The sequence below is a fragment of the Scleropages formosus genome, chromosome 20 (assembly GCF_900964775.1).
Source record: "Scleropages formosus chromosome 20, fSclFor1.1, whole genome shotgun sequence".
NCBI classification, from domain to species: domain Eukaryota; kingdom Metazoa; phylum Chordata; class Actinopteri; order Osteoglossiformes; family Osteoglossidae; genus Scleropages; species Scleropages formosus.
Genome location: NC_041825.1, coordinates 25,862,146 through 25,873,971, shown reverse-complemented (window position 1 = coordinate 25,873,971; position 11,826 = coordinate 25,862,146). Strand labels below are relative to the sequence as shown.

The window sequence follows — 11,826 nt, the reverse complement described above, 5'->3', positions numbered from 1 at the left end:
TCCTTCAAGGTGCAGGTATTTTCCATCCACTCAATGAGACCAACGCTGAGGGCAGAACCACAATGTATCGGATATGTATCGCACAGATGCTGCACAACGTTTCCCAGACACAAACCCATGGACACCATAACTAATTAAACATTGTGCCTTACTGACCACCGAGAGCTGACCTTAGAGTTGAGGCTAATTTGTTGAAATCATCAACACCCCACAGTAAACTGGTAAATTCCTTAGTTTGATTTATTATGGAAAGTAACCTAAATGATTACAGTGTGATATCCAGCATTGTTAACACTAATCAGTATTAATCTGTAAGTGACCTATTTGCTACATAAATTTCATTGACTGGATCCAAAAAACAAAGGCCATTATTCAAGATGCCTAGACAATAAAACAAAAATTGCAAAATGTATAAGAAAAAAAAAGAATTAGGACAGTTGTATTAAAGCAATAACCACACACGTGCACACGCACAGAGAAAAATGGGAAAACGAGAGCGCACCGTGTTGTCATGGGGATGACTTTATAGATACGCAGCACCATGTTCTTCTGAGAGCAGGTGGCGTCACTCCGAAGGATGGTGTTCACGATGCTAAAAAGCTGCTCGGTGCGCTGGTGGAAAGGAGCTTTTGTGCTGTTTTGACCACGGTTTCGATGGTGTTGGGCCCGGGATAAGTCCTCGCTGATGTTGAGCCCCACGTACTAAACACAGCCCACCCTCTCCACTGCCGTCCCACTGATTAGAACAAGTGTGCGGTCTCCTCCCACAGTCATCTCCTTGGTTTTACCAACGTTCAGAGAAGAGGTTGTCGTGCTGACATGGTACTGAACGCTGAGCTGTAATCAAGAAGCAACATTCTCACATATGCCCCTTTCCTGTCCATGTGTGAGAAGGCAGTATGGAGGGCAGTGGCAATAGCACCCTCCGTAGACCTGTTCTGGCAATATGCAAGTGCAGTGGGCCTAGGGTGTCAGGTGGCGAAGAGGGGATGTGAGATTTGACTAACCGCTCAAAGCACTTCATGATAAGTGATGCGAGCGCTGCAGGGCGGTAGTCATTTGAGCAGCTGAGTCTCCACGAGCATCCCTGCAGAGCACGGAGGCCAGTGGCTGGGCTCGTCCAGAGGTGGACCTCTCGCACCCTAAGTGAGAATCGTACCGCTAGACCACCAAGCATCCCTCGAGGTCACTTTTTGACCCACCTCGTGTTACTTTTCCAGAGCCCCGCATTTTCCAAACTGTACTTCTTCTTGGCCCGTTTGCTGGGCGGAGACGCTGGAAAGTGACACGGTCTGCCCCCTCGTTCATGACCCATCAGGTACCGACCTTGTGGTGCAACGGTAGCGCGTCTGACTCCAGATCAGAAGGCTGCGTGTTCAAATCACGTCGAGGTCAGGCCTGGGATGTCGGCGACCCTCCGACGTGCACTCTCGAGCTAGGTCACAGAGTGACACAGAGCGCTTTAACACAAGCATGAGGCAAGAAGAGCAGTTGCAAACAAAGAAGACAGTTGACTAATGGCTACCATAACGAAGCCCTTTTATAGAGCTATGAGTATCCCTACTGGCCACCAGGGAAAGGAGCAAAAACTCCCAACTGAAAGTTGAGGGAGAAAAAGAAAACCTCTCGGGGTGCACAGGCCAGTGGCTGCCCATCGCTCCTGGGCATTCTAGTTTAAGTAACAATTGTAAGCCAGTTTAACAAGCAATAATGATATTGGTGCTAAATGGTGTCTTGGATCCCCAGCTAAGCATGGAACGCCTCGTTCATCATGGCAGTTGGTCAACATCCTCAGTCAGCATGGGATTCGTCTGTCACCAACGGTCAGCCTCCTCAAGTCTTACGTAGCGAGGCAACGCTCAACAAGAAGAGAGAACAGAGTTAGTAAGTTGTTACTTAACCTAATTTATTATGCATTTTCATAATGGTGGCAAAAAACAAGCAAGGCAAGTGGAATTACATTTCGAGGTGGAATGCCTGAGTGAACATGTCAGTCTTTAATCGGGATTTGAAAAGAGAAACAGACGGGGCAATTCTCGCAGCAGCATTTTGTACCAGCTGCAGCCTGGTATGGACGACCCGACAATAAAGCAGTGCCAAAGTCCAGCCTGCTTGAGACAAAAGCCTGAACCATCAGACCCAATGATACAGCTGGTGGTGCCGGCATCAACCCTTTCCCTTCCTGGTGGACACAGGGGCGACGAGATCCGCTATTAGAAGACAGGAGGTGCCGGGGTTCCTGCAAATGGAAACCGGATCTGCCTCATGGGAGCATCAGGAATAACACAAAGCCTCAAAAAAACAGACCCACTGCGTGTGGGAGTGACAGAAGACATTGCTGTGACTAACCGTTCGTTTCTCCTTAGTAACCGCTGTCCGGTGAAGCTGCTGGGTCGCGACCTGCTTGCGAAGCTCGGGGCAACTGTCACTGTGACCGAAGAAGGTGGCAACATCGCATCTCCAGTATTGGGACTGTTGTCTCTGCAGGTGTTATCGCAGTACACCGCTTGGCTGCTGGATGATGACGCGCTGCGGTGAGGTAAGGGTGCCTCCCAACTTGACACAGCCCACACGGTTGCACTGCACAGCACGCTTCTTTGCCAAAGAAACCGTAGCGTATCGACAAGAGTCGCATGAGTTTCCGGCAAAGAAACTTGAGGAAGAGAGAATCATTATGTCGGATTTGTTCCTGACAAAGTGCCCCGCTGCAGCCTCTTTTGCTCTGATCCCGGCCCAAAGTAGGTGGTACAAATGGGATTCAGTTCCGCATATGTCACTGGGGAAGACAGGAAACTCAGAATGGAAAGATTTGGGCATTTAAAGGCGAAGGCATCGACTCACCTGTAAACACCATAGCAGTGTGGTACCGGAATAATCTCCTGTTACAAGATGACAACGAGGGGGACCATACGCAAGCATGTCGTGTGAACGTTTCATGCTCAAAGGCGGAAATGTGGTGTGAGAAATTGTTCGTTCAAGTGTGGTGTGAAAATATGTTCAAGTAGTCAATATTTTCAAGTGCTTAATATGTTCTAAAGTGATGTAAGAGTTAAGACGTTCAGAAAATATATGCTGTCCGTTTAACGCAATGGAGAAACGTTGATAGGGCAAACAAAACACAAAGAAATTTTAACCTTTAGGATGCGTCCCGGCAGACGTCTAAAACAGGGACAAACTGTTTGGAGGGACGTAGAAGACCGGCAAATAGAGAGCTTTGCCTTACGGCTCAGCTCCTGCATTCACCACCACAGTCCGGTACAGCAACCGCATTACTGCTGCCGCTGCCACCTCACTTGTGAATAAGACCCCAAGATGCTTAAACTCCTCCACCTGGAGCAAATTTTCTCCCCTCACCTGAATGAGGGGGGCAAGACTATCTTTTTCCATGAGAGTAGCATAGAGTCAAACTTGAAGGTGCTGACCCTCATACCCACCAAATCAATATTAACACATCCACTCCATAACCTTTACAGCTTGCTGGTTTTTTTTTTTTTTTTTTTCCTTCTTACACTCACTCCTTACATACGTCTAGAGGCGCATGCTAAGTGCGCACACGCACACACACACACAAATAGTCTTAACCGCTTGCCTCATACAGGGTTGCAGGGAGCGTCGACACGGTGCTTCTTGGGGAGAGGTGAAAGAATCCAGGCTGGTGGCGGAGCAGGTGAAAGCTCCTGTGATGAGCGCTCCTGTGGAGCCAAGACAACACAGCCTTCTGCTTTTTGCTACACAGCGCTGTGGTGAAGCAAACACCACATTTGAACACAAGCATGCTCATAAGTGTACTTGGTACCAGAGCTCCTTGGGCCAAAGGCCAACGATCAACTTTGTAGTTGTTTCATCTGGCTTGAGGAAAACATGTTCTGGAAAACTTGGGTGAAGAGAGGTGCTGAGCTGTCAACCCATCACCGTCTGGTGGTGAGCTGGATCAGACGGCAGGGAAAACTGACAGACAGATCCGGTAGGCCCAAGTGCATAGTGAGGGCGTGCTGGGAACAAGTGTCAGAGGACCCTGTCCGGAATGATTTTAACTCCCACCTCCGTGAGAACTCCTCCCGTGTCCCGGAGGAGGTAGGGGACATGGAGTCTGAATGAAAATTTGATTTTAAAAGCTTTGCTATGCCTACATGCTTCTGTAATAGAATGTTTAAGAATGTTTAACTGCTGAATAGCCTATGCAAGAAAGCGGCACATTCCAGGCTATAGTTTGCTCTCTGTATGTCCCCTTTTGTGCCAGCCTGTTCCCATGAGATATCAGAGAAATGTGGCTTACGCAGACTCACGTAAAGCCCAGAGGATGTGTGCAACTGTTTCACATAAGAAAGGAGATAAACTGGTGACAGTGGACGTGTGTGATGAGAGATTGAGGGGCACAGTGACACACCTGGAATGTTCAAAAAATAACATGTATTCTGCCTATGCTTACAAAAATCTGCCCTAGAATGTGTATAAATATCTGCTTGCCTGGCTGCTCTGGTGTGACTCTGCGCATACGAATAAATAAGGTTTTCTGCAACTCAAGTGACCGAGTGATCTATTTGTATGACAATTCTCATTTTTCCCACCACAGTTTTGGGGGCTCGTCCGGGATCACGACCTTCTGCCGGGACCGACCCGTGTGCCGCGAGGAACCCGACTAAGGGGGCAACCCTCCTAGGTCTAGGGGACCTGCTGGTGACCCAGCCCGAGCAAAAGTTAGGGCTGGCCCGTCCTGCGGTGCACCGATCGACTCGGACAGAATACGTGACACAGCTGCAGGTAGAATAGAATAGAATATACTTTATTGTCCCATTTATGGGAAATTTGTCTTGGACAACCATGACACGGCCAGTGCACAACATTGGACTCACATAAAACAATACATATCATATCATACATTAAAATAAGAATAAATAAAACAACAATCAAAAGATATGAAAAATCTACTGAATCCCAATCTAAATCTCAGTTTTGGAATTCCCTGTTCAAAAACTTAACCTCAGATGGCACAAAAGAATTTTCATAGCAATTTGATTTACACATCAAAATCCTAAATCGTCTCCCTGAGGGTAACATGTTGAAATTCTCATGTAAAATATGTGTGTCATTAGCAGCAATTTTTTGTTTCGCTTCTTTTAAAATAGATACCTCATGTACAACTCCTGCATGCGTCGTTTCTCTTCCCACCCTATAATTTTTAGAGCAGTATGTACTAGTCGTGCAAGTTTCGATTTTGATTGGACAGTCAAGTTTCCATGCCATGCTGTAATACCATATCTTAGCAAGCTCTCAAAAACAGACTGGTAAAACAGAAACAAAATCTTCTGGTTAACCCCAAATACTTTTAACCTTCACAAAAAATGTAGTCTCTGCTGAAGTTTTCGAACACAGACTGTTTATGTGAGAAGACCAGCATAACAAATTATCTATATAAACAAACAACCAAGTATTTATATGAAGAAACCTGTTCAATAATATTACCATGTATTATTACAGGTCTATGACCCCCCACAGATCTGGGGTCAAAGATCATTTCAACAGTCTTCATTTCATTTTAAAATCAAGCAATTATCGTCACACCACCCCACAAACCTGGCAACATCAGAAAAGTACTGTTATCCTGACTAGTTAAACACTCATTAGTGTATAATGTAAAGAAAATGGGTGAGCTAACACAACCTTGCGGGGCCCCCATATTGGTACTCTTCACCTCAGAATAAGAATTGTTGACCGTAACTTGTTGTGTTCAATTTGTTAGAAACGAATAAAACCACTTAATGCAAAAGGGATTCACTTTTAACTCTGTCAGCTTCCTAATTAGTAGCTGGGGTTGAAGTGTGTTAAAAGCCAAACTAAAATCTATAAAAAGTAAACGTGCAAATGCGTGCGTATCTTCTAAATGCCTATTCACCAAATGAGTGATACAATTAATGGCGTCCTCGGTGCCCCGCCCAGCCTTAAAGATGAACTGAAACGGGTCAAGGGATAATTTAATCTCATCCTTTAGAACAGTTACAACAAGTCTTTCAAAACATTTCATAACATTTGAAGTCAAAGTCACAGGTCTAAAATCACAATTCTCAACCGGGCAATTTTTCTTGGGAACCGGCGTAATTCTAGTTTTTTCCACAAAGATGGATTGGTATGCGAGTCAAATGATTTCTGGAAAATAGGGCAGAATGCTGGAGTAAGTTCACTGGCACAAGTTTTCGGCAAAAAACCAGAAATTCCATCAGGACCTGTGGATTTCTTGGCTCGTATGCCTCTAAATAGCAAACTAACTGCGTGTGGAGCCACCTCTAATCTCTGATCTGAATTACACACGATAGAGTCCTGATCTACCATTCACACCGAAGGTGACTCAAACCTAAGAAAACAGTCATTTCAGTCATCTGCTCTTTGTTGGTCATTGCTAGTCATGAGCCTTTTTCGGGGGATTCCGTATTGGTTACTACTTTTATAGCAACCCAAAGTTTTTTGGAGTCCCCTGAATTAAAATTTTGTTCTACAGTTTGCTCTGTGTTTTTTCCTTGTCCCCTTCAACAACGCATTTAATTCCTTTTGGACTCATTTTAATTCCATTTTATCTTGATTGATGAAAGCCAACCTCTTCCTGTTTAAAGACTCCTTGACCTCCCTTGTTATATAACTTTTGTTCTTAGGAAATACAGTTACAGCTTTCTTCTCAACAACTGTGTCCATACAAAACGTTAATGTAGTCTGTTATTGTCTCTGTGGCATCCAAAATATCAATTTCATGAAACAGGAACACACAGGCCCGGGTTGCAGAAACGGTGCTTCTCATGCCAGGAAAGACGGCACGAGGAGTAAGTGAGAGGTTCGCGACTATTCGTCCAGCAAACCCAAAACTGTGGAATAGTCTACCAGTTAACCTCTGTGAGAAGAGCGCTCTATAAACATAAATTGAATTGAACTGATGTGGGGCACCAGGTCGGAGCGGTCAATAGACCAGTTCCTTCACCGCTCGTCCCCCCTTCATCCTAGGCGCTGTGACTGAATGTCGTCACCACCGACACCGTGGTCAAAACAGCACGGAAGCGCCTGTCCTCTCTCCGTAGGCTGAACAAGTTTGGCATGCCATCCCGGATCCGGGGCTAATTTCTACAGGCGTACAGCCGAGAGCATCCCGATTTCTGTTGCGCTGCAATTTGAAAACGTTATTTGTAATCTTAAGGTATGTTGTTCCTTTTATTTTTTTTTTTAAAATCACCCTACCACACACACTCAAAGACATTTCATCGCAGCAACCACTGCTGCATGCTCTATTGTTGTGCATCTGGTGACTAAACCTTTGACTGATTGATTGATTGATTGATTGATTGATTGATTGACTTGCACCACCTGTGCTTAGGTGTCGGGGAAGGCCGCTTTGTCTCCCGGGCGCCTGAAGGTAGTGCACCCCACCGACGCTGGTGTTTCTCCAGCGAAGGCTCTGAACGTCGAGGGAGCACGAAAGAAGAACCTGTGTGGCCTGGAGGTTGGAGATTCGAGTCGTTCCGCTATGCGCGCCGTCTTCCCTCGGCCGGGCGGCAGGCCGCAAGCGCTACTGGACGTTGCTGGGAAGAGGAAGAAACCCCTGCCGAGGGGCGTCACTGCGCCGTCTCCATTGTAGAGTGGCTCTGTCGACTGGCGCAAAGCGGTACGCTTCATTTAAAAATCTCAAAGGCGTTTGGTAAGAATCTCCAGCCGGGTACAAATGCCACGGACGATGCGGTTCCCGACAGCAGGCCGAGGAAGGGGGTCGCGGAGAGCGGGGGGCTCGTTGGTCTAGGGGTATGATTTTTCCCTTCGGGTGTGAGAGGTCCCAGGTTCAAATCCTGGATGAGCCCGCCAAGCTCTCTGCTTGGCTGTGTCAGTTGAGCTCTCAAAAGCATTGCAGGCAAATTCAGCATGGGCCAAGGAGCTTGTGGGAAGGCTCCTGCTGAGGAGGGGAAAGAGCCCTAGTAGAGCAGGCTAGGCTGGTGCTCCTGTTGTGTGTGGAAGCAGTGCCTTCTTTCTGGCACCTCAGGAGTCAACCAGCTGTTCCCTCCATGCAGGAGGAAGCTTTAAGCCTTGCTCTGATGCTGCTTTCCAGCAAGTGAGAAGGTGGCAAGATGGATTCTAGAGCTGCATTTTGCTTGTGCTCCTCCTGAATTTGCACACTTAAGCTTGCTTGCACTTCCACAGAAGTGCTGGTAGCAGTGGTGTTCCTGCCTGGCTCTGTCAGTAGTGTGCAAGAGTCTTAAGCTGAGGGTCATGGGCTCAAGCCCCGGTCTGGGAAACTGTACTTCATTAAAGGTGCCCGGGGGAGGTTCTCTTTTGCAGCGTGAGCCCTGCAACCTGGCGTGGGAAGAAATGCGGCTTTCCGTCTTCGACAACCAGCGCCTCGTGAAATTTGCAGGGTTCCTTCGCAAGCCGACGAAATCCACGGGGGAACGCAAACTGTCCCCATCTACATGAGGAAGGCTTGCATGGCGTCAGCGCTTTCCTGGCTCTGAGCAAGGGTTATGCAGCTGCTGACAATAGCACCGGTTGCTGGGCCTGTCTGTACTCATGTGCCAAAATTAGTGTCATCTGGACTACCACTCATGCCTTTACCCCTAGGGTTTTGTGGATGGAGCCGTTTCCCGAACTTTTACCCCACAGCAGCTTTGCATCGCGGTGTCCTGTTACACGGCACCAGTGAATTCTGGAAAAGTGTATGAGCAATTCGTACAGTCATAGCCACTCCGCGTGAGGCCTCTAACAGTAAAATATTTAGTGTGAGCCAACCGGGTAATCCTGTCTCCTTGGGATACTATCGCGACTTTTCCACGCGGAATTCGGCTGAAGACAAATTACACCCTTACGTGACTCTTAGAGCCAACCTGAATGGAACGATCTGTGTCGTCAGCCTGGCTCTGTCACACGTGTGGGTAGTTCTAAATGCACCTACATGGCCAGGCAAACAAGCCCTGATAGTTTGCAACAGCTTCTTCCGATGTCCAACGGTACGCAGGAAAATACCTTTAATGTTACCTTCACGGTGACTTATTTTACCAAACGGTACTTTCTGGGTGTGTGGTAAATGCGCCTAGCCATGGCTTCCAAAGAATCAGTCCGGAGGTTCCTGTTATTTGTCCTATGTAGTGCCCCACGTTCGAAAGTTGTCCCAACCTCCGTGGCGTCCAGATTCTTGTCTCCTCCGCTGTCGGAGAAATAGTCCTCCCTTGGTGAAAACTGGACTTTCTGAAACGGGAGAGATATTTTCTGGTATTGTTCCCAACGCGTGGTATCGGTAAAGCTGCTCGGCAGACGCTCTATTCAGCACAAGCATCAGAAGAAATAGCCAACGGTACGACTGAGAGCCTTAAGGACATTAATGCTGTTGCTATGCAAAGGCGAATGGCAGTAGATTATCCTCTGGCCGCAGAAGGAGCAACATGTGCTGTTGTAGCGTGTAGTGTGGTTCACCCATAGTGTGTGAGTGTATTCCACTGATGTATGGATGAGTGACCCATTGTAAGTAGTGTATCTAGCAGTGCAAGTCACCTCGGTGAATAAGGTGTGTGGGCTGATAACACTACATAGAGTTCCTTGGAAGTCGCTTTGGAGAAATAGCGTGTGCTAAATGAATAAACGTTAACGTCGGATCAGAATGTTGCACGTATGTCCCGGGCAATTCCGAGCGTATAAACTCGTTGGCGGGTAACGTTATGGAAGTTGGTTCTCAGTTTCGTGATTTTAAGAGCGGTGACGAACTCTGGGACTGGCTAGGAATAAGCGGCTGGTGGGGTGGTCTATTGAAACTCTTCTTATGAATACTTCTTGCTATTTTATCCGTCTTCCTGTTACTGATGTGTTGTTTGTCGTGTGTTAAGGCTGCTATTGCTGAAACAACGTTCACGACTACAGCAATGGCACAGGGGATAAACGACGAAGATGATTGTGCCCTAATACCCGACCGGGACGAGCTAGGTGAGAAAGCTCGTGAACTTGAACCTCGTGAAGAAGAATCTGAGTCAGAAGAGTGAGCACCTCCAGAAGGCTCAACGGCGAGATCTGGCGTCCCAGACCCACCCCCCTCCATGCCCGCAGTGCCATCCCGGTGACTCCACCCACCAAAAGACCTCCCACCCCAGCCACACATTGACCACCAACAAACCAACCAACACACCACATCAGCATATGGAGGTGACAACAAAACTCGAACCATTTGATGTTCACATAGGCGAGTACTCCCCACTCAGGTGTGCTTCCCCCAAACACCCTGCTGCCTCCACAACCACTGACTGGATCTTTCTGCTACCTCTGACAAGCTTTTAATCGCTGCTCTTAACGACTGACCCCTGAAACCAAAATCCAACAATAGCGACGTGGTTGATTTTGCAACAAACCCTCTTGCACCAATCTCCACCGGTCTAATAACGCACTGCCAGCCTCGCTCCCTCACCTCACCAGCCAACTCAGTGTACTTCAGTTTCTTCCTCTCGTAGGCATCTTCTAATGCATCTTCGAAGGGTATCGTTAATTCAGTGAAGCACACTATCCGCGCGCCCTCGGAGTACAGGACAATATCGGGTCTCAATGCCGTGACCGCAATGCACTGCGGCATCTGCAGCTGTTTTCCCACGTCCGCTACCAACTTCCAGTCTCGCACTTCACCCCACTTAAAACTCGTACTGCCGCGTCCACGCGCGTGGCATGCAACGCTCTCCCCCTCCCGCACAAAAGAAATTACCTTATTTCTCCCGCAACACGGGAGTGAATTGACTTCAACCCGCTTGTTCTCCAACAAGCATGCCAAGGATTTTAGCACCTCATTATGCCTCCAAGTATATCTTCCCTGAGATAAACTAACCTTACATGCAGACAAAATATGCCTCAAATAGGCTATACCACCACACAAGCTGCAAGTCGGCTCCGTACCTACCCAGCGATTAAGATTCTGTGGAGTAGGGAGAACATCGTAGGTGGCTCCGATGAGAAACTTAATACGACCGGCGTCCATCGCCCACAGATCACGCCAGCTGATCTTCCGTTTCTCCACATGCTCCCAAGCCAAACATCGCCCTTGCGCACCATGTGGCGTCGCAGTTACCCGCCTCGTCTCCTCTTCCTGCTCGCGGATAAAACCAATCACCATCCTTCTCCTCTCCGGCAACTTAGCTTTACTCCGCAACTTTATTCGATCGCCGGCACCAAGCCCCGCCCTACCTACCTGCACCTGACCGACCACATCTCTGTGCTCAAGCGCTGTCTGTGCATGCGCAACAGCTTCCCGTGGATCCCACTTACATCCTGTTTTTAAATTTACAGGAATCGATCTCACCACTGGGTCTTTTGTGCTTGACAATGTTAATTCCAAGCCAGCCTTGGCACACTTGAATTCTTCCACAAGACTAGTCAGTGGTAATTCCAAGACCCTCTCCTAATAGCTTTGCTCATCAGCCTTTCCAGTCTTTCAACCCCTGACACAGAAACCTCGTATATAGTTAGCGGCCATCTAATACGAGGCAACAAACCAAACTGCAGGCACCAAACCTTCGGCTTCCCTGGTAAAAAAGATTAATCAATCCTATTAATTGCCTGTACTACATTCTCCCTTAATCTTTTAAGCTGCTCCCTGTCGCTAAGTGAGGAATCATACCATCGACCCAACCTTTTAATTGACCTTTCAGCCACTGACGGAACCTTTTCCCCATCATTCTGGAAATTCTCCTGCGATAACTTTCCTTTAACTATTGACAAGCTCCTACACTTTGCTAGGTTTAATTTTCAGTCCGGCCAACTTTTGATTTCCATTGAACTTCATTAATAAGCGACGAGTACATGGGATAGTAGTAGTAAGCACAGTCATATCGT

The 11,826-nt window shown here is 47.5% G+C and overlaps 1 non-coding gene across 1 annotated transcript; it reads left to right on the top strand.

The window, feature by feature from the left end:
• Positions 1–1,323: 1,323 nt before the first annotated feature.
• trnaw-cca (transfer RNA tryptophan (anticodon CCA)) lies at positions 1,324–1,395 on the top strand. Its single transcript has one exon. It is a non-coding gene; the product is annotated as a tRNA-Trp (tRNA).
• The last annotated feature ends 10,431 nt before the right edge of the window (positions 1,396–11,826 follow it).